Source organism: Anomalospiza imberbis, chromosome 8 (genome assembly GCF_031753505.1).
Source record: "Anomalospiza imberbis isolate Cuckoo-Finch-1a 21T00152 chromosome 8, ASM3175350v1, whole genome shotgun sequence".
Classification (NCBI taxonomy): domain Eukaryota; kingdom Metazoa; phylum Chordata; class Aves; order Passeriformes; family Viduidae; genus Anomalospiza; species Anomalospiza imberbis.
Window position 1 is genome coordinate 23,096,438 of NC_089688.1, and position 27,639 is coordinate 23,124,076.

The 27,639-nt window shown below is 42.5% G+C and overlaps 1 protein-coding gene and 1 long non-coding RNA gene across 4 annotated transcripts in view; one reads left to right on the forward strand and one right to left on the reverse strand.

Moving 5' to 3' along the window:
• CNNM2 (cyclin and CBS domain divalent metal cation transport mediator 2) overlaps nt 1-27,639 on the forward strand; it is a 118,480-nt gene that overhangs the window by 51,596 nt on the left and 39,245 nt on the right. The gene's annotated exons all lie outside the window — the stretch shown is intronic.
• Nucleotides 14,259-17,746, reverse strand: LOC137478252 (uncharacterized). The gene is made up of 2 exons (XR_011001472.1): nt 14,937-17,746; nt 14,259-14,645 (listed from the first exon to the last, which is right to left on the reverse strand). It is a non-coding gene; the product is annotated as an uncharacterized lncRNA (long non-coding RNA).

Here is a 27,639-nt window from a genome sequence, read left to right on the forward strand (position 1 = left end):
ATTGCATCTGATCAAATACTGCTGATCAGAGAGTGAAAATGGTAAATATCCAAAGGACCTGCTGAAGCTGTGTGATCAATTCTGGCTGCTCTGTCATCCTCTTGTGCCATGTCTGGACTCCAGGTCCTATAGGGAATACATTGCACTCTCCGGAACTGCAATTTTGCATTTGGGGAGAGATGCACAGGAAGCACAGGTGAGGGTTTGTGTGTTGTACTGTCATTTTGCCTTCACAATATGCATTTGAATGAGTGCTTAGAAGTGTCCTGAAAAGGTGTAGAGGACCGTCAATGGCAGTTGCATGGGATGGATGTGAAGTGGAGAGCATTGAAGGCTAGATCTGGTGAGTATTCTAATGAAACTGCCATCTTGAACCTCCCTAGAATAAATATTTGATGTGAACAGCACCTTATACTTTGAGGTTACCAGTTTCTATTTCTCTGTGGTGTTGAGTGGCTGTCCTGTGACAGTCTCTGTAACCATTCAACATGATAAATCCTAACTCCTTAGGCTTGCTGTGTGCAAGAGTGAATGTTTGGGTGGGCTCTCTGGTTGTGCCCAGGGCTGGATTTGACTGGCCTCTGGAGGAACAGCACGGCCTGGTGCTTACACCCCTGTCAGGGGGAATAGGAGCATGTGCTGCAGGAGGAGGTGCTGAGGCAGAGACTTGAACTTCAGTCCTGCCATCCTCATGTCTATGAACCTTGTCCCTAATTATAACCTGGAAACCATAATGTGAAAAGGCTGTGTCATCAGCCGTTTTGTCCTAGTCTGTGTGTGACAGATTGAAGTTAAGGTACCAGGAAATGGGAAACATCCAGAAAATGGGAAACAATCTCTGCAGCTGGGTTCTGACCCTGTCAGACATGCTTATGCTCACTGTGGTTCTTTCTCAGAGCTTCCAGTAAGTCCAATATTGGAGGCTCCTTTAAGCCTTAAAATAAAACCTTGACTTAAGGGAAAAAGTTTGCATCTTAATTGCATTTTCTGATATGTCTCAGCAATAAATATGTTAGAGACTGCTCTCCCTGTGTTCAGGGCACACAGCAGCCCCAAACTGCCTCCTTCAGCCTTGATGACTCATACAGAGAGGCCAATTTCCAAGATTTCAATCTGTTGATGTCCTTAGAAAGCCCCTTAGGTCAGTGGCCACCCACACAATCCAGTAGCCAAATGAAAATTGAATGCATTATGAAAAGATTCTGTTGTTGAAAGGCCAACAGCAGAACAAGGGCTTCTTGGAAACGTGTTTCATACCTGTTCCATTAGTAGCCTGTCTTTTTAGACTTCTCAGGCTTCTGAAATTCAGGTCAAAAAAGGAGAACAGTGTTCCAAGAAAAGTAAGGAAATTGGGCAATGCTGATTGCTGGTATATGCTACTGTCTCTCTGCAGATCTTTTTGATCATGTTTTAATCAGCTTTATTTCTTTGTAAATCTTCAGACTTAATTCTTTTTCCTCTGCCAGTCTAATTGCAAAAATAATAACAGCTGTTTTGATGGATCCTGCATGATTCTTCTGCTTCAGGTAGTCTGAGGCTCTCTGATATTTTGAAAATACTCTGAATGTTTATAATTGCAGAATTGAAGAAAATTCAGTACACAAAATGAATATGGAAATGGGTCCATACTTTGCTAACTGGTGGTTCATTTGAGAGGCAATGGAGAGCAGGCAGTTGCCTACAGGAACTATGGGCTTGGGTGGCATCTAAAAAGATGCTAAACCTTTCCTGTTCAGGAAAGGGGTGGTGGCAGAGGAGTGGCACATGTTGGCATATGGAGCTTAGTGAAGTAACGTAGGGATTTTTGATAAGGGCTGGAAGAGCAGCCTGTAGGTGTTCTTGGTAGCTATTTTGGCTCATAACTTTTTGCTGGTTCACTGATCATCTAACCATTCACTCTTCTTCCCCATCTCAGAAACATACTCCTATGTTTGTAAAAGATTTCTACATCCCTACATTGATGCCGTCCTACTGTTTTTCACATTAGGGGTTTGTCTTATCTGCCTACTGCAATGCCATAACACAGAATTATTCTGCACAGCTTGCTGCTCTGAGTGATACTTCTTAATTTCATTTTTTGGTGGCTGCAGAAAATTTTTGTGAGTGCTGTCCTGATTGGGCTCGTTTTGTTTGCTTTACCTTTTTTTTTTTCAAGGAATCTTTAAACACGTGTTCCTGACAGCTTTTCATAGAATTATAGAATGCCCTGGGTTGGAAGGGACCTAAAGATCATCTAGTTCCTACCCCTCTGTTATGGACAAGGATACTTTTCACTAGAGCAGGTTGCTCAGAGCTCCATCTAGCCTTGAACACTTCCAGGAGTGGGGCATCCACAGCTTCTCTGGGCAACTTGTTCCAGTGTCACCACGCTCACAGTAAAGCCTTTTTCTTAATATCTAATCTAAACCTACTGTCTTTGAGTTTGAAGCCATTTCCCCATGTCCTGTTACCCCAGGCCCTTGTAAATAGTTGCTCTCGGTCTTTCTTTTGGGCTCCCTTCAGGTCCTGGAAGGCTGCAGTTAGGTCACCATGAAGCCTTTTCTTTTCCAGGCTGAACAATCCCAATTCTCTCAGCCTTTCCTCCTAGAAGAGGTGCTTCATGGCTCTAATCATCTCAGTGGCCTCCTCTAGACCTGCTCCAACATGGTCCACGTCCTTCCTGTGTTGGGACCCCAGAGCTGGATGCAGCATTGCAGGTAGGGTCTCACCAGAGTGAGTGGAGGGGCAGGATCCCCTCCATGGTGCTTGGCATGTGGCCCAGGACTTGGTTGGTTTCTGGGCTGTGAGTGCCCATGGCTGGCTCACATCCAGCCTCTCACCCACAGCACTCCCAAGTCCTTCTGGGCAGGGCTGCTCTCCAGTTGTTCATCCCCCAGCCTGGATTGATGCCAGGGGTTGCCCTGACTCAGGTGCAGCACCTTGTAGTTGATCTTACTAAACTTCCTGAGGTTGCCATGGGCCCAGTTCTCGAGCATGTCCCTGTGGATGGCATCCTGTGCTTCAGGTGTGTCAACTACACCTCTCAGCTTGGTGTCATGTGCACATTTGCTGAGGGTGCACTTGATCCCTTCATCTGTGCCATTAATGAAGATAATTAAATAGCACCGGTACCAATACAGACCCCTGAGAGACGCCGCTTGCCACTGATGTCCATCGGGACTCTGAGCTGTTGATCACTGTCCTCTTTTGTAATGTTCCTTTATGGACAGTCTCCCCTCTCAACAGCAACCTGTTCTGGTTAGTTTTGGCAGGTCAGAGGCAAAACCTTGCTGTTTTTCTGGGCAGTCTCCTGACAGGGTGAGGCTGTTTGCTAGTGGACAGCCCAGCTGGACACAGGCTCTGCAGGCAGGAATTAACAGTGCTCATTTAACAGTGTTAAAGATCACTTTCCTTTACTGAGTATCTCACAGTGCTTCTGACTGTTACATCTTTCAGGAGGAGGATGAAGCCCATTCTGCTGTGAAGGGCTAATGGGTTTGATCTGTGAATAGTAAATTCTGGGGATTAGTGGATGGGTAAAATCCCACTACTCAGCCCAATCACCTCTAATCTTATTACAGTGCTCAACTGATTAAAATCACTGGTGATTCTAATGGGGATACAGCTTTACCTAACCCATTTGCAGGTCTTCATGGACACAGTTTTGGAAGCTGCCCTGTCCTGTGTGATTCACTTTGTTACCTTGTACCTTACACAGGTGAACCTTTCAAGAACTTAGTGTGTAAGCATCACTAATAATAGTATTTAATTGACTGGAACAGTACTTGGATTTTACCCTCCTACTTTCCTGTAATAAAATCCTTGTTAATCGGAATATGTTCCCATGGTTTCTCTTGTATGTTTAAAATCCTTGAAAAAAGAAAGAGGAAGCGAGTGTGCTTGTTATGGGGGAGAAACTTGCTGCTTGCCCAAAATCAGTGCATCTAGAAGATGAATACATTTAAATAGCAAGAGAAACACTGCCTGTGTTTCCTCTCTCTTCTATTACTAATGACCCTGGGATATGACTGATCCGATTGGTGCCACGTCCATCAGGAGAAAGCCCCAGTGCTAAATAGTGCAGTGGATATGGCAGCCTGTTAGTGCTATGTGTGCCATTGTTAGTGGGGTACAAATATCCCTTGGGTAGGCTGGAAGCTTTCAAGGACCTGTGTGGCCTTGAGGGTATTCTTGTTTTTGTTACTTCTCCTGCAAGCCTTTGAGTGCTGCTCAGTGAAGGTCTGTGCTCAGATAAGATGGCACTGGTGCACTGAGAAGACAGAAGAACATGGGTCTGGAGGAGACTTATGCGGGATCATAGAAGCACAGAAAGATTTGGATTGGAAGGGACCGTAAAGATCAATCTGTTCCAGCCCCCTTGCTATGGGCAGGGTCACCTTCCACTACACCAGGCTGCTTCTGGCCCCGTTCAGCCTGGTCTTAAACACTTCCAGGGATGGGGTATCCATAACTTCTCTGGACAGCCTGTTCCAGTGCCTTGCCACCCTCTGAGTAAAAAATTTCTTCCTAACATCTAAACTAAATCTCTCCTCTTTTAGTTTTAAACTCTCCCCCCTTATACTATCACTGTCTGCTTGGAGCTTTCTATTCTCCATGCTGAACAACCCCAGTGATGATGAGTCAGCTGCAGAGTGGAAAGGGAGTTAGGGTCCCCTGACTCCTATGCTTCATTCCAATTGCTGGACCATCCGCTCATCATTTTTGTATGGTTCAAGGCTGGGTTCATACATGCAGTCACTTTAATGCTCATCTGTTTGGGAATTTTAACTGTGGCTGATATCCACCTCCCACTTAAATTCCAAAAAAGCTCATGGAATTACACATTCCTGTCTTTGTAGCCAGAGCTTGGTTTCCTGCAAGCTGCCTGGCTGCTGGGAACAGGGGTCCATGTTGCTACCCAGCCCTTCAGGAGTGGGAAAGGACTCTTCCCTGAGTCAGAGCTTCTCTGGGGTTGTGTAAAAATTAAATTCTCTGATTTGTAGGGACCATCACTTGTGATGCAGGAAAAAAAATACATTTTTCAACAAAAAGGCCCTGAAAATTGCTCAAGGGTCAGTACCATATCTTAGTATTGGATGTTGCTGTTGCAATCCTATTCCTGGAATACTCTGCCACCTTTTGGCCCCACTAAGACTCTTCATTTCAGTGTGGAGAGCTGAGGGTAACAGAAGAGATACTAAACACACTTTCAAGGTGGGTGAGATTAAAATAGAACTTCTTCTGCTCTTCCTTTTCACCCTGAGAAACCCAGCCCTCTTTGAGAGGTCAGACAAGTCAATGTCTGCCATCAGGCTGTGTGTAGCTGTGCTTCATATCCTTCTGCAGCAGAACTGAATGGGGCATGTTAGGATTCTGAGGTTTTTTATAACCTTTAGCTTGTCTCAATTCAGATGGATGCTGAATCTTACCAGTCACCATGTGTGTCCAGCAGTTGTGTCCATGTGTGTGTGTATGCCCATATGTTATATGTGATTTTACATATACACTAAATGTGTTTACATGAAAGGTTAAACATTTCTTTGTGAAGTTAGAAATTATTCAGTGCAAGAATTACTGCTTTCTTCCACCTCTGGACAGCCTAAACTCCCTAGGCCTTGAGGAGCAAGTAGCTTTCTTCTGGCTGATAAAGAAGAATCAGTTTTCCAGTGATATAACTAACTCATGCCTTGCTCTGTGCAGTGATAGTGTTGGAGAAACTGGAGAAACTGCTAGTGAAGTGAGTTTTAGGGCACTGCAGTCAAAATTATGATAGTCAGGTGTAAAAGCGACCCTTCCCATACAACTAAGTTGTGTTTGAACTTGGATTTCTCAATTCCAAGGAGATGTCTGTTGCAAGCCTCAGAGGAGGATCCTGGACAACTTCACTATTTCTCTTGTACCATAGAAGATTATATTAATCAAAGGATTTGGTGCCAGAACTCATTTTTTTGCCAACTGCTAATTGCTGGGCACTTTGGAGCAGTGATTGCAGGGAGCTGTTGCTCACTGGGGTTTCTCCATTGTTTCTCCCAGAAGTTGACGTAAAATTAACCAAGGGATTGAGAATGAGGGCAGCATACTTGGGAGAAAAGGGGGAATTATGCAAAAAACCTGGCAGGTTTTCTAGAGAAGAGGGATCAAACTAAGGAGCTTTACCAACACGAAGCAGTGTTGGGGTCACTGACCTCTGCCAAGATATATGCAAAGTCTGTGGCTGGCTGCCTGCCTGTGGTATTGTTCTGATGGATTTTTCTATATAAAGCACTTTTTCATTAAAGAATATTTGTATTGCATTCAGAGAAGACTGCATAAATATCTATTATTAAAAAAAATTGAAGCTCAAATCTTTCCTGTTGGACTTAGTAGGATTTTTGATTGTTGTCCAACCTGTTCAAATAGTGGTAGCTGTCCTAATAAGACCTACACTCATTAAACAGTCCATGTATCATGCTGAAGTTTCAAAGTCATCAACTGAATTTGTAGAGGTCACTGATTGAACTCTCAGAAAGAAGAACTTGTTTGAAGTAGTAAAGCAAATTTTGGTGACCATGACATCATAGGGGAGTATATAAAGGAATACAGAGAAGCTATTTTGATTTCTGAATTTTAATGACCAAATGAAATAAAGTTGGGAATTGAAAAAACATGGTAAAAAAGTAAGAGGAGTCCATCCATGAATAAAATAGTAGGATTGAGGTGATGGCATCTGCTAGTTCCAAGAGCTGATTATCATACATTTCAGACAAGTTCACTTCCTTCCCTGCAGACAAAATCTCCTCTTTGATGCAACAGTTTTAAAATGTAAATCATGTCCAGGTGTATTTAAACATTTAAAGACTATTTATTTGATGTAGTTAAAACATGAATTATTAAAATAAGTTTAAATGCTGTCATCTTTTACATGTAAATTCAAGTCTGCTTTCTTTCTAGTTTGATACAAATTCTAAGTTTAAAAACCCAAACACCTAACACCATTTCATAACACAAGAAGAAATCAGGAGGAGTAAGGTGTGCTTAACTTGTTCCTTAAACAGATGTGTTTTGTGTGATCACTGAGCCATCTGGTTCAGGACAAAGAGGGATGGATGCTCAGCCTGGCTGTCCCTGTTGCTAAATCTGAAACCACAGCCAGAGGTCTCCCAGTAATTTTAAAGATCCAGGATGTTTGGATTTTTTTAACACTGCCCGGGCTGGAAGCAAATACTGTGCATGAGAACCTAGTTTTCTATTCAAACTAGCTGTGTTTCTTTAGTTTGAGGAGAATGGAGTTTCACTTCCTGGGGTTCTTAATAGGAATTTTCATTCTAAGTTAGATACCTCTTTTTCCCTGTCTGAAGTTCTAGCTGATTATAGTGGCTGATGCCTTGTGAACTGCTGAAGCCAGACCCACTGCTTTGTAGTCTCTGAATGAAGCTCTGAAATCCCAGCTTTAAAGTAGTATGAGGCATTGGTCTCCAGCTGTAGCAGTTCACAAGGTATCTGCTAAAATCTTCATCTGCTCAAACTATGAAGCCAAAGAGGAACCAGGTGCTGTGTAACATGTCCTTATTTTAAGGACTAATGTGTTTTTTCATGACCCGAAGCACTTTAAATTATCCTGAAGGGTGCTACTGCTTTTCCAAGTTTGTCCAGACAATCTCTTCTGTTAAGTTGTTTCTTTTTGCAGGGAGGATACACATGGAAACGATGGTTCTAAACCGGTTTGTCCCCGTTTGCTGTGTTTTGGTTCTCAGTGGATTGGAGGGATGCTGGATTGTAGAACATGGGATTACTGTGTGTGTGCCTTGGAGGAATATTTGTGCTCTGTTAATGCATGTTTACATCTTGCAGAGTGAGCTGCTAGCTTTTCTGGCTGTAGATATCTATGTTTCACCCTGGGGATATGATACCTGGAAGACCCCAAACAAAAAAGCCACACTAATACTCTGAAATCTTTTAATCTGTTCAATCTCCTTTCAGGTCTTGGCTTGCAGATTTGGAGGTGTTGGGCATTAGGATAATGTGTTGGAACCAAAGTCTAAACTACTGCTGTTATTCCACAGGAGATGTATAAGTAGAACTTCCTTTCTCCTCACGGGGCATTGGCCAGGTTCTGCTGCTGTGTTAGGAGCCTGTAAGGACTGCATCTTTGTTATTTTATCTGTTGTGCCCATAAGCTCTTTTATTTTATTTTATTTTATTTGTTGCTGCCTCTCCATTCAAAATTGTTTTGCCCACCAAAAAAAAAAAAAAATTGCCCAGAGGCACGAGTATAAGTGCTCTAAAATAATTTTCTTTCCTGGTGAGACCAAAGCAACATGTGTGCAAGCTTTTCCTTTTCCTACTCCTTCCGCTGTGTGCTGTCAGACCCATAGCACTCTGCTTTGTCATGGGGTAAGAATGTGTAGAAGCCAGTCACTGCATCCCAGCTGAGGAGCAGGGGACTTCCAGCTCTGGGAACACAGCTTTCTTAGGCACTCTAACATACCTTTAGCAATCAGCTCATTCAACTCAGTGGGAGCAAGTACATGGTGGGATTTTGACACGTAAGACTGATGCAACAAAATTCACAAATAAGTGCCCATTCCTGTGGTCGGCTGTGTATTTAACTGCTGAAAGGATAGCCTGTTAGCAGGAAAAAATGGGGTTTGGAATTGTAATGTTTTTCCAAATCTTTTTTGCAATGTGTGTACTTCCTCCCCATTCTGGCTGATTCCACACTGGAATTCTTTTACTGAAAGCATTGGGTGTGCGGTGAGTGCTTATGTTGTTTCAAACATGTATCTGTACAGTAAGTCAGTAAGCTGTTGGGCAAAACCAGGCCCATGTTTATCTCTTAAATGTAATGAAACAAAGACTGGTAAATTGAGGAAGTTTCATGATTGGGAACACAGAAAACCCTACTGATAGAGACTGCTTACTGCTGAAAGCCTGCCTTGTAGCACCAGATTAATGTCTCATTGATAGCCCTGTTCACGTGTTTTGGAAATGCTGCAGAACTGATAACTCTGGTGAAGTTTAATGATGAAAACTTTTTTTCCATTTCACAGAAAAATCTCATTTTCCAAGCTTCCCAACAAAACTTGAACATTCCCCACAGAAAAATCTCATTTTCCAAGCTTCCCAACAAAACTTGAACATTCCCCAGATCTATGAAAATGGTGGATCCCATCAGTCAAATGAAAACATTAGCTAATAAAATCGTATTAAAGTTGATTTAAAACAGGACCCTGCAATTAGGAAATTCTTGCAAAGTTGTGTGAACTTGTCATTGTAACATCCTCAGGCTACAAGCAGGGCTTGAGAGCCCTGCTGGGACAAAATTTGAAGTTGTTAAGCTTTACTAAAACACTTGTTTTTCTGACAGCTCAATAAATTACATCCATAAAAGGCAGCATGTGAAGATAGATATTGTGGGCTGTCCGTGTCTGATTGTGGTCTGCTTGGCACTGGTTTTTTGATCACCTGTTATATAATCCCTGTTGGAAGCTCATTCCCCTCTGGGGATGGAAGGAAGTAAAGGTCACTGCTTTTGTATTCCAGGGTACCATTTTGCTGCCTAGGAGACAAACTACTTGTGGTGTAAAGCCACTTGTCAGTTGGGAAGTACTGCTAGACTATTGTCCAGTGTCTTTCTCTGGATGGAATTAAAAGGATATCAAAGGAAAAGTCAGGAGATGCAAACATTTATTTTCATAAACCTATTGCAGCTAGAATTAGAATATAGTCACCCATAAGTACTTTTAGCAGACATAGTGCCATTAATTTATTCCTCCTCTCAATATTAAGAGTTCTTACAAAGAAATCAAATGGCCAAGGTTAATAATGACACTAAATGACACTACATTTTAAAAAAGGCACAAGAAAAGAAACCTCAGTGACGTAAAATTCTTTCAGAGCTGATGTAGAGCCCCCACTGTTAAAAGGAAGGTCTTAATGCAGCTTTAACAGAGCAGAAAGCATTCTTTAAGAGTGGTTTTGAGTAAGAAGATCAATGCCAAATGCATTATTGGACTTTATGAGGTGCTTGAATCTTTAAGGTACTCTGGAAGGGGAAAGCATGATACAAGGTTAGTCAAGATTATTTTAGAAAGTACTGCCTTGCTGAAATATGTTCATTAAAATTCATGGTACTTTACATGCCAAGGTATGCAATGGCTTGGTTTGGGTTTCTTTTTATGGGCTGCAGGAAGGTGTGTTGAAAGTTACAACATGATTTATTTTGGATATCCGTACAAGGGTATGTCCTGTAGTGGTGCTGTCACCTTTTGGCACAGGAGGTCAGGGCTTGTGGCTGATGGGTGTAGTCAACATGCAAACAGCAGCAGTGGGAATGGACTGGAGAGAACAGTTATAGCCCCAGTGAGCTCCCTCTGTCTAGACTCCTCTGGGAATTAAAAATGCTGTTTTCAGTCTATTGCATGATGCAAGTCTCAAGCTTGGACTCAACAGATCCTAGCACCATCTGTTGTCAAGACACCTCTTGATGGCAAGAGTGAGACAAGAAACCTGCCCTAGTGGCCTGTATTTCTGTCAGCTTGGTTATACCAATATCACAGTCTGGAGGCTGTAAACTGAGTCAGGGAATAGAATAGGATTTTAAAAATTATCCTTCTCTAATGATTATTTTTGAGTGTTGTTCATTCCCCATGGGCCCCCCACTGCCCCTGGTACAGGAGCAGCAGCAGGACCATGACACCCCTTGCTGGGAATGCTGATATGCTGAGCACTTCTGTCTCATTAAATGACATAGCCTCTATTGATGCCTGTCACTCACTGCACAATCCTTCACATTTGAATTTTAAAGCATAAATCCTTGCTGTCACAGCTAAAGGATGAGGGGTGAAAGATAGAAGCAAACTCTTACAGCTTCTGCAATGATGCAGCCCTGTGGGAGGCAGCCAAGCTGTCAGTGTATGTCACAGTGCTCTTCTGTACTGGGTCACCCTTCTGTACTACATCACCCTTGGGCACCTGGAAAGAGCTGGTGCAGAAGGTGGTAGTGGTTCATGCACATATGCTGTTCCCTGCTCCGCGCTCCTGGAAGTGATGATTTCTTCATCCGTAGCTCCTTTTCCTTAGTAACTTTCTCAAAGGGAAAACTGCAGTTTAAGAGTTACCTCAGAGGCAGTTGTGAAAGTGGCTATGATGTGCTGAGGGAGGTGGAAGAAACAGCAAGGACAGGGCACACAGGATTAACAGATTTGTTACTCTGGTAACTAAAAGGGGTGGGGAGGATGCTGTACCAGGGTGAGATTCTGAACACTGTAAAACCCCTGGCAGATAAGGAACTAAGGACTGCACTGTTTAGAGCCAGTGATGGACAGCGTGTGCTAAGCAAGCTTCACAGAGCTTCTGTGAAGGGAAGATGGGTTTAAAAGCAACAAATTATTAGTAGTAAGCAGCAGCACGATAAAAGAGATTGCTTATGTGGCTCTGTAACTAGTTAAAGCATCGGAGGTAAAGATGAAATGATTGATTTTCTTAATGAAGAGGAGGTGTTAGTGCAATTTCTTGTTTGTCTGAACTGAGAATTTTAATCTTATCAAGTGCAGTAAAAACCAGAATCTGACAGAAGTGCAGAAGGACTTTGTGATGGTGAGTGTTAAACTGTAAGGTTAAATACCTTTAGGGAAAACATAGAGTCAAAAACAAATAAATGTGGGATCTGAGTCAGTGGTGTATCGGAACTGAGAGAGTTGAACTCTGAAGTTACTAGAAAGGTAGGTATGGCCTCTGGTGAGGGGGAATTGGTGTTGCAGCACAGTAGGTACTTAGAGAAATCTTGGAAATGGCCCAATTTCTGAGGAGAGTTTAGGCTTAAATCTGGGGTGGTGCTGCTATTCAGCAAATCTCAATGCCAATGGGGAGTAGAGGGGCCCATACTGAGACTGTAGTCTGTGCACAGCTGTTGACAAGCACATAGGGAAAGTGAACCCTTTGAATAAACTTGTCTGCAAGCTTGGTATCTTCCCCAGAGTTTATTCAAGAAGCTGCTTTCTGCAGCTTTGCATTCAGTTGTTAATTGCATGAGGTCATCCTCTACCTACTCAGGGCCACGAGAATGCACTTTCCATTAAAGAGACCCAGCTTTTTTCTTTTTTTTTTAATATAAGCTGAAATAACAGGTTTGGGATTTGATGGTTTCTGAGAAGCAGCTAAAGGGGGAATCCAGAGTGTTTCTAGCTCCATCACTCCAAGAATGTTACCCATCTCTGACTCAGCTGTAGCTGGTGATCTGCCTGCCTCCTTTGGATTACCAGTGTGAGTGAGGGGATGGAGAAAAGGAATTTAAAGGTTGCCTTGTTTAGCCTAGCTAAACAAAGGAAAAAATAATTATATTTGTTCTCTGTAATGAATAAGGAGGCTAGACCTGAGAAAAGAGAAGAGCTGAGTAAAGAACAATATTAGAGCAAGAATTAGTTGGCCTAAAATGGCTATGGATGTATTTCTGCTGGAGGTGTGGGGAAGGTTCTTTCACCCTTACAGCAGTCAGGTCTGGAATGGCATGGCAATCTGTCATGGGAACAAGATCACAGCCAAGATGGTGCTTATAAAAGGGGCTGTAAAACAATTTGTCTATAGCAAATGCCACATAACAACTCATCCAGTCCTGCTACTGTGTGAAAAGGTAAGATAAAAGTTGTAAATAAATTAGTGTTTAGACCAATCTTATCACCTTGGAAAATGGGGAGTAGAAAATTGTTTTTACTGAGGGGGTGAGCTGCATACCCAGTTAAACCTCCCAGACAAACACAACCTCATTAGAGCTATGCTTAGGTGCTTATTCATTTGTGGCATTTGTGATTAAATGCTTAGGAAGACAAGACTCATTTAGTATTCCCTGGTGAGCATTTGGTTCAGGCATTACGATTTTGATGGAAAAGCAGCTGTTGACCAACAGTGAATTTAGCTGTATTGCGAAAGAAAGCTGATCACAAGCAGTGGATAACAAACTGAAAGAAGAGGATAAGCTCCTATCACTCCTTACAAGGGGGAGCTGGGAAATGTTTTCACTTCCTCCTCCTTTACTACCTGCTCATAAGCTCCTGGTTGAGAGCAAACTCACATTTTAAGCTGTGGCTCAGGATTCTGCCTAGGTGAATAGTTTGTCATGTCTAATTACTCTTTAAGAACTGGGCAGACTGAAGGTGGTGAGACAGAACTATGCAGGGTAGCCAGCTGCTGTGAAGCATTCAGTTACATGCCTTCTGGAATTTTATTTGAATAGATTTTTGCATTTTATAATATAAATGTGGTATTGTTTAATCAAGTGCAGTTGCTATTTGGCCCCTGGCCAGTGTTGCTAAAGCCTCTTGAAAGAAGCGGTAGGCTGTGATGCTACTACCAGGAGGTCTATGGATGTAAGTCTAACTTCATACCATGTCTTTAGATTTTTTGAAACTGAGCAGGGATATTCCTGATGAAGAATAATCTCAGAGCAGTGAAGGTAGAATGAACATTCCCCCTCATTTTACTCTGAATACAGGATCACAAGTTAGCCAGTGCTGATGTTGCAGACACAATGCTGATAGAATTATTTTCTAGTGATTGAAACAGATGTTCTGCTTGCAGTTTGTAGGCATTCAGTTAATACTAACCATATACTCTTTTTTAACCATATACTCATTTTATCATAATTTTGTTTTGTAGTTTCAGTAGATGATAATCTTATTTTCATTTCATAATAATGTGGTATACAGCCTAGACAGATACCATTCAAGAAACTTCTGCTTTTCATGTAGATATGGATAAAAATACTATCAATAGGAGTATTTAAGTGCCTGTAGTTCCCTGATATTCAACAAAGTAGTGATATCTCTAAGGGTCCCTCTGACACTTTCTGAATTTAATTTTCTTTTCAGGGTCTTGAACTCAACACTCAAAGGCCTTGGCCATAATTATTCTCTTTGGAAAGGTGTAGAAATTCTGTATGTGCATCTAAGGGTAAAGTTTCACCCTTCACTAATGAGAATCAAAAAGAAAAGGATTTCAGTAGTTATGGTAGGCTGTGATGAAATACTTATCATGTTGATCTGTGCAGCTCAGAGGCAATAAAATTAAGAAGCAGCTGGTGAAATATGCTATAGATTGAATTTCCTGCTAATAATCATGAGCCTGTGTGAGCCAAGTGCTTTTTCCCTTCATGCATGCCTTGGTAAGTGCCAAACCAGTGAGTTATTCTTCTTACCAAGAGCAAAGGGTAACATCTACTGCTGTATTTTCTAGTCAGTGTGTTTTTATTGGATGTAAAACAGTTGCAGAGAAAGTAATAGAAATACCGCATGACTGAGAAAAAAGATTCGGCAGATTTTATTGCATTCATCCAATTACTGACATTGCAGCCCTGAGCGTAAATCTTTGGACACAGACTGGCTTCTTGTGGGGTTTCTCAGTTGCCTCCCATAGGAATTGCCAGGAGCAATTCGTGGAGCAAGGATTTCTATGTGTTAGGTCTCATTTTCCTACTAGATCCCATCCTGGTCTACAGTAGAGAAGGTTGGATGTACCAAGCATTGTGATCTCTCAGTGTTTGATGCTGCTGATCCTCCTTAAAAGACCTTCTGGATGAGAAAGCAGGAACCTTGGAGGACACTCTGCTCCTCTTTGGTGACTCAGCACGAATCTCAGTTGTTTTGAGCTTGTTTTTCCCTGAAGGGGTATTTTGGATAGTGGTACAGTGCCATCTGTAGGGAAGTAGTTAAAGAAGCACAGAAAGACATAAACTGGAGTGACTGTGTAGGAATACAGATGGTGAAGGGTATGTCCAACTGCTTCCCATTCAGCCACTCTACACTGTATTTCATACACACTTGGATTTTAGTGGGAATAAGCTACACTTGTGCACACATTAGGCTCAGTGCTGCTTGTTGGCCCCAGGATACCCCATGTGTGAAAGTTGACAGCCAGCCTGAACTCAACCAAAAAGTGATCAAAAGCTGAAGAGTTTATAAATGAGGCTGAAAGTTCTAAGGTACCTGGAGTTTCAGTAACATCTTTTTGTGTAGATGATTTAAGTGAAATGCTGGTGTAGCAAAGATGTAACTTCTCTGCCTGGATTCTGGTGTGAATTTAGCAAAAGCACATAAGTCCTCAGGGAAGTCCATATATGTGCTTGGCATAGACTGGCAAAAAAACAGGATTATGGCTTTAAATGTCCCTCACATGGCCACGCAGTGCTGGTGGTACAGACTGTGACATCGCCTCTGTAGCTGAGCCTGAGCACAGCCCACACATTCCTTTGATTCACTTTGCAGGTCTGTGCTGAGTGGGCACCTGAGGGCTGTTTCTAAGAATTTGGGGGTATAATAACCTAGAGGAGACAGTTTTCACTTGGTGCTGCTGGGACAAATATAGATGATGCTAAATAAAGAGGAATGCAGGCTGAGATCATCTGCAACATGGAAAATAAAAACTGCTTTGCAATCATGAGTGACAAATGGAATTTCTCTTTCAAGAATATCAGCCATCTCTTCCGAAAATATCAGCCATCTAAAGAACTTCTCTTCACCTTTCACCTCAACTATATATGTACATAGGAAGGTTAAGATGGTACTTCCCAGACAACATGCCTGATTTTTTTCATTTGCCCAGATGTCAGCTTTCTGTCTTTTCCAGTTTATTGTCTGTTTATGTGAGGGTCTGAAAACACATGTCAGATATTACCCTTATATCTCACAGATTTATTCTAGCAAGAATTATACAGCTTTTCAGGCAAGCCCTCCAGACTCCGGGCTGGGAGCATGTGTAGCTGGTATAGAGACTGCCTGCCATTTGAAGAGTTCTGTTGGTCCTGGTGTGCTAAGCAGTGTGTTAAACGCTAAATGCCTCATCACTGTGAGAGAGGGCTCTTAATAAGGGCTGGCAAATGATCGTTTCATTTGCAGTCTTTGTCTTAGAGGGAACTTGTCTTCTTAATTTGGGTGCCCTGCGTAGCTGAAAAGAGGGTGCAGAGTAGACTCTGTGGTCTGCAGCAGAACCAAGGCATTCCAGGCTGTCTGCCTGCCTGATTAAATGCAATTGCTCTTCGTGCTGAAATGGCCTTTCCCATGCTGAGAATGGAGTTAAGTACCTGGACAGGTGCTGTTTGGACCTCAGGTTTCCTGTTTCTCCAATGTTTGATGTGTTGAAGAAGGCAGTGCTTCCCCCTTGCCTGATTCCTGCGCTCTGTACGCCAGATCTGCACTGAACTGGCACATTTTGTCATCACTGAATAACATGTTCTTGTGCCTGACATCCCTGGAGAATTGGCGGTGGCTTTGAACAAGTTCCTTTCAGAGCTCGTAAAGACTTTCTCCTGGATCCTGTGAGGTAGTTGAATGTTTGTTTTTCCAGACCTCTACACGACCAGCTGAAAGCAATAGCTCTGCTTATCCTTTTCAGCTATCCTCAGGGCCCTAATAGTGGATTCTCCAAGGGAGGCGTTTTGCACCTTGTGTATGTGCAGAGTTGTGGTCTGAAGGAAGCTCTTGGGTGAAATCCTCTCCCAGGGAGAAGGGACAAAACATTAGGTAGGAGCTCTTTGGATGGGAATGGAGGGCTCTTTCTGTTGACTGAAGTCTGCTTATGCTTTGATTCTGTTTCTTCAGGAGAAAGAGCAAAACTGTGAGCTTCCAGGAAAGCAAAAGGAATTTTCTAGCTATTCTTTTGATGCTTGAAATTACCTAAAAGTTACTGCTCTGACAAGGGTGCCTTTATTGTTAATGCAAAACTGCAGTTTAGTGAAATTTTTATATTGAGCAGTTGGGGATATGCAAACCATGCTGAATGATTTTGTCTTCCATCTTAGTTAAAAATCTAGTTTAAAGCATCAGTGATTCTGTGTTTTAATGACAAATCGCACAAAGTTAGGTCCAAACCCACAAGCAGATATTTGAGTAGACAGACTATTTTTTGGCTTTCAAGTTAACTTGGGATCTGCATGGGAAAGGGGTTTTTCTTCTCCATTACTGAGTCAGACCTACCAATTTTCTTGTTGATGGAATGTTTTATAAATCAGTGCATTTTGCAAGAGAGGGTCAGGGAAGTGTCAGCTTAAGGTTTATGATGGAAATCCATAAACTGGCTCTGGAGGTACGGCTGTTCCTTCACAGTGAGATTCAAGGAGAGCTGGTTCCCTGGTGGGTCGGGGAGTTCAGCGTCCCTCACCTGAGTATCAGCACAGGCTGCAAAGGAGGGGTGCACATGCAGATGTGGACGGGGTGGAGTCCTCTGGCTGGAAGGTCACTGACTTCTTCTCGAAGGCTGCATGACCGCTGGGAGCGGAACGGCCACGAGCTCTGATGCCTATGGAGACGGGGGAAAAAAAAAGCAGCACACCTTGACGTGTGCAAGACTAAATGGCTGTGAATGGAACAACTTACTGGCAACATTTTCCATTTGCAGCTCCATGTTGAGGTAATTAGCCCAAATGAACTCAAACTGCTGGAAAACTGCAAGAGCAATGGAAAATAAAAAGGTCACTATGCATTGCAGGGGTTAAACAGCTGGACTTGAATACCTGCAGTGCTCCCTGCATTAAAGGGAAAACTGCAGTCATTCAGTAGGTCTAATAACTCGCAAAAGAACTTCTGAGATGCTTATAACTTTTGCTTGCCTCTCTTAATTTCATTGCTTGAATCAGAATTGTTTATGCTTCTCCTTAAGTTTGCCTTTAGCTTCATGGTTGGTGAAAATTCGTCAGGGAAGAGTTCAGCCTACCCCATAATTATGCATGTTAGGGCCTGGTTTTGACAACCATGCCAAAAGTAACAAACAGCACAGTGGCCCCTCTTCAGCACCCTCTTCCCACCAGCCTCATGGCAAATAACTTCATTTTTTAAATAGCTTAAAATATTTTTTAAAAAAGTGGAAAAAGCAGTATGTGTAAGTTGACATTTTCCATAGTTTTTTGCTCAAAGCTTACTTCTTTAAAAGGCCAAAATGGTGAATTTTGTACTGAAATTTTGTTTAGGCATAGTTAGAAATCTGGTATTTAGCACTTGTAAGGTGAACAGGGGGACTGATGTAGATGGATATGTCCTGAGTGTGTTTTTTCTGCCATGAGCTCTGTAGATTGTTTCCCATGAGGGAGACTAAGCTCACAGGTATCAGTCGATGCTGTTGCTTTCTGAAACTAAGAAGAGGATTAGAGTAAAGAGGCTTTCAGTAACTGACCATAATTGCACTAGAGCCCTTCATAGTAGAAATAGAAAACTGCTGATGAGAAGTTATGAGGGGATAGGAAGGGATATTGGATTTGGAAAGCCAACTTACATGCACACATACCCTTGTTTAAACTCTGTTACTCTCTAACTCTGCTAAAGGGAAAGTGTGAACATTTGTATTGTTTGACCTACTGTGCTGTTGCTCTCACACAGACTGGAGGCTTTGCTTTGCTATCTCTGTTTACCTGGGGGTGTGTTAGTTTTAGAGAAGTGGAGCTAGCAAAGAGAGCTCCTGGTTTTGTCCATTTGATAATTCTTTCCTTTCTGTCTCTGTTCTTTAATGCAGTGTAACTGTTTTTACCACTGAAGATGTGTTCTTTACCATTTACTACAGTTTTCAGCCTGAGTACTCAAGACACTAAAAGTGAAGAAGTGATCTACAAGCCCTCAAGTAGAGCCCTGTCTTCCTTTGTCTCCTCTTACCCCTCTTCAGTTCACATTTGTTGCTAGGAGGTGAAGTTTGCACCTTGTCTGTGCCTTGGATTTTTCTTCCCCATGTGATAGGCTTGTGACAAGCAGTTCTGATCATTTTCAGTGAGGGATTATAAGGAGAGGAAATTCAATGCAGTTCAAATTCCTAGAAACACGGAGAAAAAAAAATCAGGGGCTATATCTACAATCCTGTTAGAGACAAGTGAACCATGACAGATTTCTCATCAGCTCTTGAGTGTTCTTACAGCCCCAACTGGAGATTGCTTCTCCCTGAAAATTTACCATAAAACCAGAGCCAGCGTTGATGGTGGTGCTTTGAACTGTATTTCCAAGGGGCTCTGTCTCAATAGTGTGAGTTTTCTCTCAGAAGGTCTTGTTCTAAATTACTTCTGGCAGCTGCAGAGAGTCCTTAACATGCCCTAGCTGATCTTTCATCGTATTAGAGAACAAGGACTTGCATCTTACTGCATGCAACACAGCAATTGATAACTACCTGATACATGTCTGGTGTTCCCAGATACTAATATAATACAGAAAATTATTGGAAATTGCAAGCTTACTACATGTCCTTCTTTGAAAGAACAGCAATTAAAAAAATAGCATTCTGTTCTGGTATGTGTAAAGAAAAGTCATCAATTTAAGACATGGTTGGTTGTATTTGTATGTGTACTTCCACCCTTGGGTCCTCCTCATATTTTTATGATTTAAATATCAAATTCCTTTTTTTTGTGTGTTGTTGTCAGTCCCACCATGGCCACCCTAGAACTTTTCCAATCCTGTTCTGGTGGTGAGTCAAAATGATGATCTTTTTTTTCCCAGATGATGCAGAACCCAAGACTTCTTCTGTTTTGCTTTTTTTTCCCAACACTTTGAGAGTTGTCATTTGTTGAGGTGGGGAAAAATGCTTTGTGTCTACTAACAAATAAGATGTGAGACTGAGTGAGTGAAAGTTCTTTTAGGACAACGGTTGAATCTTATACTGACTTAGGCCTGATAAGAAAGCTTATCTCTGCACACTTGAGAAGCCACAGCAGGTCCAGTGACTTCTCTTACCACACATTTGCATTGGTAAGGGGCTGTTCCATCACTCTGTGTAAGCTGAACCACCGTGACTGACCAACTCTTCTTGCAAGAGTTATCTGTATACTCCTGCCTTTGAGTTCATGCCCACACTGGTACAAGTTGGGATGGTGAATGAGCAGTCCTGCAGGGCACGTGCCCATGCAGTCCCTTTACCCCCATGAATCTGTATCTGGGCAGGGAGTGAGACATCTCCATTCGAGGACCTCAGTGTGGCTACAGTGCAGTGTATCATATCCCTGCATTCAAACCTTCTCTGCCTAGAGAGCTGCAAAGAGAAATGTTGGAAAATTTAAAAAAACAAAAAGCATCTTTCTGCATAATTTTGGGTAAGCTGTCAGATAAAAATTACTTTCCCAGGTGGGATTTTCTAACATTTTCTGGTTTGTCTGGGTTTAGTGTATGTGCCAAATTTTGGCTACTCTCATATGGAGGAGAGAGTATCTGTGCCTCAGTAATCTCAGTCAGTGAAGTTTGATTTGTTTGGTTTGCTAACCTAGTGCTGCTACACAGGACTTGCACTTCATAGAGCAAAAGCTGAACAGAGGGATTAATGAGCTGGGAGGATCCCAGGGCTGGCCAGCTATCAGTGACACATTTGTAATTCTCTCTGTCTTTTTGCCTGAAAATCCTAGAATGGGATATGACTCCATGTACGAGCAATGTCCAGGGATATGTTGAAACAGGATCCAAAGAAGAAGTCTCTTGCCTTTCATTTTAGGCTATTGAGTTTCCTTCTGTGTTGTCCTCCTCAGAACTAGCAGGCTAAACCCTTATACTTGGGATGATGTTTGTCAAAACCCCTATACACAATCCCTTCTTTCTGCATATCCAACTCTTCTGAGAGATAGTCCCTTATCATAGAATAGTTTGGCTTGGGACATTTAAATGTCATCTAGTCCATGTATCTAAAGAGCACAGCAAGCACTAAATTTCCTGCCAGTCCAATGTCCTTCCTGCCAAGCAATGATCTTGCACTGGAGTGGAGCAGGGCCAGTTCACTGGAGAGCCCCCCTGTATTGAGGCTTGGGCAGCTTTCAGTCTGGTACTCCGTGTGCTCGGGCCTTCTCCCATCAGGAGCCACAGGTCACATTCCTCTCCAGCTCTCACTCTAAAGCAGGGGGCTTTGGTTGCCAAATAAGTGTTTTCAGTCAAGAAGGAATGTTTTGTGGAGGGGGTTTACCTGTTGGTGGATTAGGCTATCCCAGAGTCAGTGGCCTTGCCAGCTCCAAAGAACCTGACCACTGCTGCCTACTTCGAAAGTTTTTCTCTCTTGTCTCTCTTGCAATCATGCTCTGCAGGACTCTGCGGCTGGTGGGAAATTTGCTTGTTTCCCCAAAATCTTGAGCAGGTAAGCCTAGGAAGGGTGTTGATCGGGACTGCTGTTTTCAGGGATATTGTTATATCTTCCAGATGGGAGACCAGAGCCTAACTTCGACAAGACTTTACAGCACATTATCGATTCTTAAGTTGTCCCAAGACCTCTGAATAACCAACTATCAATTAACTCTGACCTCTTGTGGTTTCAAAATCTGCATCCAAATACTGTGGTTGGACTCTGTCTCAAACCCCTGACCACAGTTGCTATTTTTAAGCAGGGATGGAAGGCCATGATCTTCTGGAACTCATTAGCTTTCCCCACTGCCGCTCTGCCCAGCTCCTTCCCCATCCATCAAAGACATTGCCGTGTTAGCGTGGACAGCTCATCCTGCTCATCGCTGTTGTGGCACAGCAGGGCTGCAGCTTGAGATACCTGTGCTGCCTTTGTGTGGTGCTAAAGCCTCTCCAAGTGGGCTCATTGACTTAGGAAGCAAATTCAAAGCCCAAACTGCCTGGTCTTGACATTTTCTTCCTTCACCATGGCTTGCCCTTCATCTTCTGTTCATGTTTTTGTTTTTCTTGGGAACATCCAGTGGTATGTTTGACCTCCTATGGATTGGGGTAGGGCTACGGGCGTTCCTGCAGCTCCTTGCTCAGCTGTCTGGCTGCCCACAGCACACTTGTTTTCCCATGGCAGCTGACCACCTGCTGATGTCCAGCTCAGCTTCTCCACTGTCCGACGGCTCGGCAGAAACCCCAGGGGCTTTAGCTCTCCTTACAAAGTGCTAACTCGATTATTGGACTTGGGATTAAAGTAAAGGCTCTGGGAACACAGCACAGATCACAGCGTTAGTCCACTGAGACGTGTGCCTAGCAGCAGGGGTGTGTTTCCTTTGGGTTTCATATTGGATTAGAAATGCTTTCTTTTGGGGGCCAGATTGTCATTCTCAGACATCGTAGTCAGTCTTACTGTCAGCCCCATGAAGACTAAATGTCTAAAGGAAGTGACAGAAATAGATACGTTTGTTTCCAAAACAAAACATTTTGGTCTAGAGAAAAGATACCTGCCTCTTGGGAAAGAGGAGAAAACTCCCATCTCTCCTACTTGTCTGAGCTCAAGGTCTCTTGTCCTTTGTCTTTGACTTGTTTCCCATCGCTTATCATTTACTAGAAAAACATTCCAGCATCTGTCCAATGCTAGACCACCAAAAAAGATGAAGAGGAGATGGATGCACTGCTGCTTCTCTATTTATAGGAAGAGAGAGAGGAACCAAAAATGAGCTGGGAAAATTCAAATCTTTAAATACTCTGGGAGAAATGAATGGAAAAAGGGCTGCTTTCATTGTTCACATGGTCCAGGAGACTTTCTGGTGAATAGCTTGGCGTAATGCCATGGGCAGCTCACTCATATGACCAGGGGGTTTCTGTGTACAAACCCCCCTCTTGTTTTGATGTATCTTATTTGCTTCAGCAAGTAACTGTTACAGCAGTTGTACCTTCTTGTCCTAGTGTGTTCTTAACTTCCATCTTGGTGCTTTGTATGCTCATCCTCCAGAGTAACTCACATACCACTGGTAGCACTTCTGATAATTTCACTTGTATTCATGCTCTTCTTTCTACACATTTTTATTCCAGTCACCATTTCATAATCCCTGAAACATTGAAGATATTCCCTGTCTCCTTTCAGAACAACAGGCTTCTCTAAGACATCTTTTTCTCCGGTCAGATCCAGTGAAATCTCTCTCAAGCTACTTTTCTTGCTGTGTTTCCCCTTGCCATTTTTGAAACTATTTCCAGGAGCACCACAGTCTTCTTTCAGATCTCCTCTGCTAATCAAGTTTTACTAGCTCTGGTGTTTGGAAAAACTCCAGTATTTGCTAGAGACATTGCTATAGCATTTGTTTGCAGATCAGTGGTTGTTCTAGATGAAAGATTTGGACCTCATGCTCTCTGCTCTGCCATCAGAGGTTGGCTCAGACCCATTGCAAGGGAAGAAGGAACTGTTTTCAGTCTGGGCTTTTGCAAGGGTATTTCATGGCAAGGTGTTAAAGTGGGAGGTGTAAGGGTAGAGCGTGATGTTGCCTTGAAGGCAGTGAGGAATTTAAGGCACATGATGGAGGGTGGGAACCAAGGGCTTGTCATTGCAGCTGAATGCAGGGTGGCCAAGAGCTTCCCATATGTTCTTGTACCATTTAAAATGTCTCGCCCCTGCACATCTACAGCAGCAACAACCTCAGCTGTGCTCTCTGCCACAAGCTCTTTCACACTGGTCCTTTTGCTCATAAAATGTTTCCTAGCATTAGCTGCAAAGCCTTCCCTCAGATCTCATCTCTTGTGATCCTGGCAGGAAGCTGCCATTTCACAATGGCCACGCCACCAGGCCAACTTGCTGATATTTATATCTACTGGAATGGTACATGTGATGAAACACATCAGTGGTTGAAACAATCATACTCTTCCTGCTCCTTCCACCGACTGCTCCCTTGCCCCCAGTGAGACTGGGGAATGCTGGCCTCTCTCCTTCTTGCATTGCCATGGCTCCCCTGTGGATTACTGTGCAGGAGCAGGCAAATTACTGGGTACTCTAATGAGCTGGGGCAGAGATGGTGGTTTGAGCACTGGTTCAAATGCTCCCACAGTGGAAATAACATGAATCTAATTTGCAATTCTCAGAGTTCCTCCCTTTCCTTCTCTTCCCCCTCTGTGATATTTAGTTTCTGTTGGTAATTCTCTAAATGCTGCCTTTAACAAAACCACTGTCTCCAGTCCCTAATTTCAGCTTCAGCTTTCCTTAGAAATACACCCGTGTGGGATCGAGCAGTCGGTGTCCCTCTCAGGGTTGTGTTTGCTCTCCCTTTCTGCCCTGGGCTCTTTGGTGGCCAGCACTCCATGCTGTCTCTGGCCTGCATCTCTTCTGCTGTTGAGTTCCATCATTTGACCACTCTGTGTGGTGACCTCAAGCTAAAGTCACTAGGAAAAATATCTTTATTGTGCAGAGACCTATAACAATTTGATTTCAGGCTTTTATGTCTTGGTTATTGTATACTGTAAGGAAGATTGCTTAATATTTTCCAGAAAATTATGCAGTGTGGTGAATTTATATTTTTTTTAGTTTGCATCCAAGGACTATTTCAGATATCTCAATAAAAGGTATCTTAAAAACAATAAGCCTTTTGTCAGTAGAGAGCTCAGTATTACAGGGATCTGCATTCCCACTGAGCATTTTTAGCAGTCCATAAATTGAAAAAGGTTGAAGACCATTGTTGCAGTCAATTTGGCAAGTCCTTTTCTTTGAGCTGTTGCGCTGCATAAATATTTTACTGTCCTGCCAAGAGCTGTTGTTCTGCCAGACATGTCATCATCTCAATGAATAATAGATCTGAGCTCCTGATCACTTATGGTCTTAAAAGAACTTGGCGTTCCTGTGAAGCTGGGTAGATGTGCAGCTCCTGGTCCCAGGATCTAGAACTGTTCTTGTTCTGTGGTCACCACACTGATCTAGTCTTGCTCTAGGTTAGAGAGTGGTACCCTTGCCTTGTGCCCTGAATAGCTGAACCTATTATGTAATTAGTAATTTCCAGCCATCAAGAAATTGATAGTGCTGTGAAGTGGGATAGAGATCTGTAAAGTTTTGGTAAGAAAACCCTGACATGTCACTGTTTCAGTTGCACAATTGAATTTATTCATCCTTGGTCCCTTTGGCTTTTACAATTATTTGATGCAACAGCAGTTACAGGGGAAGAGAGGAGACAACTTAACACCAACAGCCTTTTGGTAAGAAGGGAATCCAGTTGTCATGGAAATAAGTAGGTGAGATGCCACCAGCCTTTAAAGATGGTAAGAAATACTGTAATTTCTGTAAAGCCATCTGCCACTCCTGTGGCAGTTATTGCCTGAGTCCCTCCACTAAGCTCCAAGAATAGTGCTTTACATTAGTTTAATTTAGAAAAAAACCTTGATCTGCTAATTGTTCAGGTTATGCAAGTGGTTTTTTTATTGATGGCAGTTATTGTGGAACTGCTACAAAAGTGTGTGGCATTTATTGCTGAAAACGCCCCTTCTCATGAAAGCCAGGATTTTGTACTTGTCAAGGAAGGCGTTCAAGCAGGGGGTTTGGGCTATGTTGAAACAGGCTCCTGTGACAGTTTCAAGTTCTGAAGTGGATAGGATAGTGCTTAAGCAGATATGATGAGATGGGTTTGAGAACTGGGATATTCTTCTTCCATTTTACTAATTCTCCTGGGACACGGAAAAAGTATTTAGATTTTATCTCTTTTAAAAATGTCTCTCATATTTTCTGTTGGTTTTGTCTCCCTCGGCTTAAACACTGAAATGGATTTGTCAATTTTACATTAATCTTCTGGTTAAATGCAAGAAATGTGGTGTTGGGGACACCAAACCATGGAGGAATAATTAGAGAGTAAAAGTCAAACCTTTCAGACTTGTGTAAATACGTCTTGAAGAACTTCAGTCACTTTCATGTAACTACCAAAGTACATTTTTTTCATACAGATGGGGCACTGTAGTGTGGAGCACTCTCAACAGAGCAACACTTGTGGTAGTCATTTGAAATGTTTTATCTTAGGGAAGCCGATGGTCTTCTGTTCCCCAGGAGATGAGCATTAGAAGAGGACCCCAGGAAGACCTGTTTGTGCCTCTTGTGGTTCATGACAGATTTTGTTGGAATGCAGGAGAAAAAAAAAGGGAAAAGAGTAAACTAGATGTCTCTTCAGTTAGAGCCTCTTGGACTTGTCTCCTCATTTGTTTATTTTGTTGTGTATTTCTTGTGTCAGAGAAATTCTCAAGGGAATTTACCATTCAGCATTTCATGCAGAGATTATCTTAAATCCAAGAAATTTTTCCTGCTTTGTGTACTTTATGGCAAAGCTCACTGGAACTTTACTTCTTTTTGTTGTTGTTGTTCTTGTGTGTGACTTCAGTTCCATGAACTAATATTAGTTATACAGTGAGGAGACATCTATATATAAACACAGAGTTTTGTATGTTTCCATATATACTCATGTTTCTATATATAAGCAAAATCCTTTCAGAGGAATATTTAAAAATATGTGTCACATTTTGTTGTGTATTTTATGGTGGGAAAGTGTAATCGGAAAAAATGCATTTAGATCTTGTGGGACAGTAAGGTAAAATAGCTACTTGTGTGAACTGGATCTTTTTTTAGATGCAGGCACTACAGAAATAGCCAAGTGATAGCCCCTCTGTGAACTCCAAATGCATTTCCTTTTGCCAGGGCTCACTGGTCTGTTTGTCTAACCCTTGTAAGGACAGGGATGCAGTGGCTGTGGCCAGGCTCCTGGCTCCTGGAAGGACGAGGACCTTCACAAATGAACCTGCTGTATGTTGAGATGCAGAGCACTAGATCATACATAGTCCATAATATTTAGACTAAATGTGTGTTTGAGCCCTACTCAGAAATACATGGTGTTTCAGCTAAATTGTGCATGGTCTAAAGTCGGGATTTATATAATCCTTTTTATTCATGGCTTTCTAGTAAATTTGTTTGGGTTTTGTTCTTTACTATTGTGAAGGAATGACAACCTCTTCCTGCAAGTGGAAATTATAGCAACATTTTGAAGTTTGTTGTCTTCTGTCATTTGGAGGCTGGCATAGGGTCTGCACTGCTGATGCTGTGAGGGAGGCTGCTTGGGCAGATTAGTGGAGGTTTTTTGTCTGGTTGTTTTTATTTGGTTTGGTTGGGATTTTGTGTAGTTTATTTTTTATCAGTTTGCTTGTTTATTTTTTCCTTACCTGCCTTAGTCCTCCATAGCTTTAAAAGTAATTGAAGTCAGAAATACCATGTTTCTGTAAGTTTCATGAAAATGCGGTTTGTGGGTAAGAGAGGAGATGTTTCCTATTGCTCCCTCTGAGGTAGAGAGGAGAGCTCAGCCCTGACCTGTTCTGTGCAGGCAACATCATCTGGCTCTAGCTGCATTTGTGGAAGGATCTTTCTTGAACAAACAGAAGATACAGGAAGAAGCTCAAGAATTGCAGACCCTGAGAAAAGGTCTGGCTGGGAATCTTTAGTTTTCCAAACTCTCGTGCCCCATTCTCCTGTGAACCACGTACAGTGACAGACATTGGTTCTGCTATTGTTAATAGGGTAAATAATAGGATAAATAGTGCTGTTTATACTACAGATTTAATTGCAAGTCCTCAGAGCCTAGTAGACTGGTTTTCTGGTTGGGGTTTGTGCTGCTGTGGTGTACACGGAATGTTTGGATTTGCAAGCAGTCACGGAAGACACCAGTGGAGCATGTGCATTGTATGCTGCGTGACCTAGTTGTCCATGTCTCTTCCAGCAGAAGTTTGAGCTGTTTTGCTTTAGCGTTTATTGGGATGTAGAAGAATTCAGCCTAATCCTAGCTAAAAATAAACAAATGCAAGGCAGAAGTCACCGCAGTAGGACACTGTTTCTCTGAGGCCATTTCCATGGCCAGAGTGTTTCAGGGGTGCTGGTATTGCATTCTTAGTGTGGGTACAGTTTTATGGGCAAAGCTGTACGGCTTGCATGAGTTTCAATTCACCCTCTGCCCTCACAAGGGTTGCTAAACTGCCTGTGCCAGTGGGTTCAACCATGGTAATTGGGGTTGTCTCCATACCTAGTGGAGTTCCACTTCAC